At 43.6% G+C, this 6,030-nt stretch overlaps 1 long non-coding RNA gene and 1 pseudogene across 1 annotated transcript; one reads left to right on the forward strand and one right to left on the reverse strand.

Annotated features, from left to right (window-relative positions):
- LOC144052508 (uncharacterized) lies at positions 1–1,612 on the reverse strand. Its single transcript, XR_013294229.1, has 3 exons — positions 1,519–1,612; positions 1,223–1,339; positions 1–634 (listed from the first exon to the last, which is right to left on the reverse strand). It is a non-coding gene; the product is annotated as an uncharacterized LOC144052508 (long non-coding RNA).
- Positions 1,613–2,678: 1,066 nt separating this feature from the next.
- Positions 2,679–5,398, forward strand: LOC144052272 (phospholipid scramblase 1 pseudogene; annotated as a pseudogene).
- Positions 5,399–6,030: the final 632 nt, after the last annotated feature.

Genomic DNA, 6,030 nt, shown 5'->3' on the forward strand with positions numbered 1-6,030 from the left:
TGGATACTTTCTCTGATCAAAATGATTCCAGACTTGTGAAAATTTTCTAGAACGCTCCATGAGTGGAAGCAAACAAAAATCCAACAGGCACAGGTAAATTTACAGCAACAGCAAACAGTTTAATCTCCATCCAACAAACACGCAACATGTTGATACAGTTTGTCTACCTATAAATACAGTTTGGCGCGGCACATCCAAACGACACACGTCCTGCTTCGGTCACGTGATTTTCTATTAAAGCGATACACGCGCCAATACGGGGTTTCACACTTGCGCACTCGGCCCAGTGCTGGCGCGCCAGTGTTGTTCGTCCCATCACTAGTGGCAGCGGTAAGAAGTGGACTTTAAGCTGTTGGGAGAGCGAATTCTGAACTTTTCTCTCCGCGGTCGTTAGACGAGAGAGAGAGAGAGAGAGAGAGAGAGACGTGTAGTCATGGATGGCGCACAGGGGCCACGATTAGCAGCTAACGGTGCTAATGCGGCCTCTAACGCTACGTTCTCGATTCAACCCCCGGAGGCGTTTGACTTTTCCAAGCCACAGGATTGGGAGAGGTGGATCAGGCGATTCGAGAGGTTTAGGATGGCCAGCAACCTGCATCTCAGCTCACAAGCCAACCAGGTGAACACTGATTTACTGCATGGGTGACGAAGCAGACGACATACAGCGGGGACAACCGTTAAACGAGGAGCAGCGGCAACAGTATGATGATGTCAGGAACACGTTTAACTAATACTTCGTGCCAAGGAAGAATGTAATCTACGAGAGAGCTAGATTTAACCAACATGTACAACTGGCTAATGAAACTGGATTAATTTGTCACTGCGTTGTATTCACTGGCTGAAAATTGCAACTATGGTGCACTCCACTACAAATTAATAAGGGATTGTCTCGTGGTCGGACTCAGAGACATTAACCTTGCTGAACGAATGCAGCTAGACAAGGATTTGACTCTGGGAAAAGCTGTTCCAGTGTATGTAATACAAGGCCTACAAGGAGCTTTGCTGAGTAGACCTGCAAGCGTGAAACTCAACATTGTTACTAGGGCAGAGATAGCATTGACAAGGAAATGCTAACAGAGTCTTACCCCAAACTATGTGAAGGTCTAGGCATGCTGGAGCAACCTTACAATATCAAGCACAGCCATTTTCATTAGCAAAGCCCAGCTGCATTCCTATCCCCTTACTTGGCAAGGTGAAGGAGGAGTTGGAGAAAATGGTAAACCTGGGAGTCATTTCAAAGGTGGAAGAGCCAACTGAGTGGTGATCTGGAATGGTCCCGGTGCCGTCAAAAAATGGACCTGTGCGTATTTGTGTTGACCTCACGTCTGAATGAAGCAGTCTGCAGAGAGAAATACATCTTACCTTCTGTGGAGCACACACTTGGATCACTTGCAGGTGCCCAAGTTTTCAGCAAATTGGACGCAAATCGAAGATTCTGGCAAATCCCATTGTCCCCCGAGTCGGTGAAGTACACAACGTTCATAACACAGTTTGGACGTTTTCACTTCAACAAGTTACCTTTTGGGATAGCCTCAGCACCTGAACATTTTCAACGTCGGATGTCCATGATTCTTGACGGGCTGCAAGGTGTGGTCTGTCACATGGATGGTGTTCTTGTGTGGGCGAAAAACCAAGAGGAACATGACACCAGGCTTCATGCGGTGCTACACAAGCTCCTGGAAAACGGTGTTACACTCAACATGGACAAGTGTGAAATAAGTAAAAGAGAGGTCAAAGTTTTGGGACACATCCTATCAGCAGAGGGTGTGTGGCCAGACCCGGAGAAAGTCAAAGCTTTGAAGAAGATGAAAGAGCCAGCCAACACAAGTGAAGTTTGGAGCTTCCTTGGGATGGTAAACCAACTGGGGAAGTTCATCCCTAGCCTGGCTGAAGAGGACAAAGCACTGAGGGACATCCTGTCTAAATAGAATCAGTGGCTTTGGAGCCAAGCACAACAGCTGGCATTCGACCAACTTAAAGACGACCTCACCTCACCTCCGGTGTTGACGCTCTACAACCCCAACAGGGAGCTGAAGCTGTCAGCGGATGCATCGTCTTATGGACTCTGAGCAATTCTGTTGCAGAAGGTGGGGGAGGAGTGGAGGCCGGTTGCGTACGCATCACGTTCCATGACGAACACTTAACAGAGGTACGCGCAAGTGGAAAAAGAAGCGTTGGCGATAACATGGGCATGTGAAAGGTTCAGAGACTTTCTGGTTGGGAGACATTTTTCCCTTGAGACTAATAAACCATTAGTTGGTCTGTTGGGTTCTCAGGCATTAACTGAGCTACTTCCACAAATACAGAGATTCAGACTCAGACTAATGCGGTATAGCTATGACATCACACACACCAGGCAAAGCTATACACACAGCTGACACTGTCACATGCACCAGTAGCCTCAAACAAAGGTCTAGACAAAGACTTAATGGAAGACACAAACATCTACATTGATGAAGTAGTCAATAACATGCCAGCAAGTGATAAGTACATGACACACGAGAGAGCAGCTAAAGTTCGACACTGTTTGTCCACAAGTCATGTCATACTGCCAAATCAAATGGCCAGACTATGGTAAGCTCATAGGTGCAGTCAAACAATACTGGTCAGAGAGAGCAATGCTAACTGTGCAAGATGGGGTGTTACTAAAAGGTTGTAGACTTGTTATCCCCACAGCGATGCGCAGTTCTGTTTTGGCCGCCCTTCTTGAGGGACATCAAGGAATGACACGATGTAAGGAGCGGGCCAAAGAAGCGGTGTGTAGGCCGGGCCTGAGTAGCCAACTGAAAGATGGTAACAAATTGCACAACATGCATTAAAGAACGAGCCAATCCGGTTGAGCTGCTGATACCCAGCAGAATTATGGGTTTGAACACATTACTAGCGGCCCAAGATTTGCTCAGAGCAATGGCGAGGCAGAGAGTCACGTTCAGACAGTAAAACGGATGCCGAAAAAAGCTAGTGACCCATATCTTGCGCTCTTGTCATATAGAGCTACACCATTGGCTAATGGCTACAGCCCCGCCCAGTTTCTTATGGGTCGGAGGCTTCGTACACCGGTGCCCCAATGCCGTTCTTTGCTCCGTCCAGATTAACCTGATGTTGATACTGTGGTAGAGAGAGAGAGTGGGAGAAAAGGGTACAAGACACGGCTGTGTTCAACAGGAGACATGGAGTGAGGAATTTACATGAACTTGCTCCAGGAAAGCCAGTGTGGATTACGGATACCAAGACCCAAGGTACCATCTTGTCAACTCATGACACTCCACGTTCATATTTGGTGAACAGTCCCAAAGGTACTGTTAGGAGAAACAGGTGACACCTTGTTCCCATGACAGAGGGAGTTGGTGACAGTCAATTTCCATGTTCCCCATCTACTCAAGGCAGTTTCTCTTCAACATCACCTGAAAGTTCGTAACGTGTGAAACAGTCTGGGACTACCCCTACTCCACTTCCCACCAGAACGAGGTATGGGAGGGTGGTGATAAAACCGCAGAGACTGGACTTGAAGTCTCACAATAGGTGGTGAGAGAAAAAAAAATGGTTGGAAAGAAATTCCAGTGTTGAAGTTCACTTGGTGTGTTACAAGGAAAATGTTTGTTTTTTTTTTCCAAGGAGTGGAAGTGTTATGTAAATGTATATAGGGGTGTTTCTAAAAAGAAAATTGATTGGTAATGTACCAGTGCAAAATACGACAGAGCCAACTTTTTCTTGCTAACAACCTGCTGTTTGATAAAACGCAGAGAAAGAATCATCTGATTAGATGAGAGCACATGGTGGGTACAGATTACAGTATATTTAAAAGATTAAGAATGGAAGGAATATGTTACGTTTGGGGTATGAAGTCCCAAATGCAGGATTCAGGGAGGCGAGGCCGGCTTGCAGGAGTTCAACAAAAGGGAATTATTTCCAAACGAACAACCAAAAGGCAAACGAGGAACGCGGAAAAGCTTCTCAATTAACAAAAGGCCAAAAAGTAGGTGCAAAGTAACAAACAAAACACATGGGGCAAGGACAGAACGACTGACATGTGACACAAACAAATGATCCAACAAAGAATGCAGGGAAGGGGGAACTAAATAGGAGCAAACTAACGAGACAATGACAAACACCTGGACATGACACAAGAAGCAGAAGGTGCTGATTGGAAGACACAAGGGGACCGGTATGACGAGCACAATGAAAAAAAGGAGACATGACAACGAAAACCAAACCAAAACTAAGCCAAACAAAACACAGACCATGACAAAACAACAAAACTAACCAAACCCAAACCATAACAGAATATATTTTATGTAACAAGGCCACTATTTGTAAAGACGATATTAATTATTATGGCATAAGTTGCTAAATACTCACCAGTATTATTATTAGTATAGTAGTAGTAGTATAATAAAATAATAACAGTAGTAGTTTACTATTATCCATTACCCTCACTAGGGTTGTGGGGTGCTGGTCTGCTGGAGCCTATCCCAACTGTCTTTCGTCAGTAGGCAGTGTACATCCTGAACTGGTCGCCTTTGGAAAACAAATGTAATATTGCAGTCCATCATCAAGGTTTTTTTCCCCAGTCTATCTGTTATTATTATTTTATTTTATTTTGTTTACTTATTATGGCTCTTTTTGTGACAATCAGTATCTTTGATGCCTGTAAAATATCATGAATTCAGGCTTGGGGAAGTAAAACTTGCTAATAAAGCACTTCCTTTCGAAGTCTGGTTTTCTGAACAGGTGAAACTAACCGATGGCAAATCAGGGAAAACTTGACCACTTCCTCAGATTCCAGTAACGGAATGCAGCCTGGTCGCAATGCAGTACATCCTATTTCATCCATACACACTACAATCTGCTGCCATGCATATGTCCTTTCCTTGCCCAGGTTAAGACTACCCACCTGGACTAGAATACCGGAGTCAGCTTGACTAGCTTCTAGTACACCAGAGGGTCCAGCTGGTTGAGATTATAGGCTGGGAGATGAAGAATGTTTACACAGTTAGGATACCTTGGTGCAGCCTTTCACCATACACCTCCATGTTTTTTTCAATTTAGGAGAAGAAATTTTACCTTGACACGCCCATGGAGGTACCCTCTGAGCTTTACGTGCTGCCTGCAAAAAACTCGAGGTGCAGAGTCCTCCTGGAAATGCGATAGGCTATGTGGAACAGAGCGGGCACCCTGTTTTGCCCAAATTTACAATCATGAACGAGACAAGAAAGCCCCAACTAAAGACCATTCATTGAGCCATTCTGTGACTGTAACTGTGTTGGGCCAGATTAACAAACAATGGGGTGGCTCCATGCAAGAGGTTTTTACAGATGCAGATAACTTTAAGATCTCATTTCCATGGGACCTGGACATTAAAGGGATACTTGACTCATTGAGACATTTTCAACAGTAAGAAGATAACATTTTGTCTATGATTAATGTGATAACTTCATCGTTTTTCATGAACAATTAATACCTTTAAAAACAGATTTTGTCATTTATTGTCGACTGAAGATAACATCACGTGCTGAGGAAACAGGTAATGACCATTCATGGCTCAGTTTGCGGCCCAAACCCAGAAAACACTGTTTTCTTTCAAATGCTTTGTTTTCACCCCAATTGTGTACAGTAAATAACATTTATAAAATTCTGAAAAGTACCATTAAACTAGAAAGCTGTAATTGGATATCGCTAGCATTGGGCCGAAACATCATAAGTCACATTTTACATTTTGGCAAATTTAATATTTTTCATAATTATATATTTTTAGTTAGTTCACACATGTGGGTGTCATTTTCATTAACAATTGACTAATCTTAAGTGTTGAAAATGGCTTGCTCTCTTTAATGATACAATGTTAACGGTTGAACAAGCATGCCATTTTTGGGGTCTCCTGAAAAGTGACGATTTTGGAGGCACAATGTTTTGGGACGATGCCAGCAGTATACTACAGTTTAAACTGAAAACCAGATATATGATATTACCTTGTTTTAATAACTAGTGGATTGTTGTTAATGATCAAATGAAATTTAACATAAAAGTCAT

The sequence above is a fragment of the Vanacampus margaritifer genome, chromosome 5 (assembly GCF_051991255.1).
Source record: "Vanacampus margaritifer isolate UIUO_Vmar chromosome 5, RoL_Vmar_1.0, whole genome shotgun sequence".
NCBI classification, from domain to species: domain Eukaryota; kingdom Metazoa; phylum Chordata; class Actinopteri; order Syngnathiformes; family Syngnathidae; genus Vanacampus; species Vanacampus margaritifer.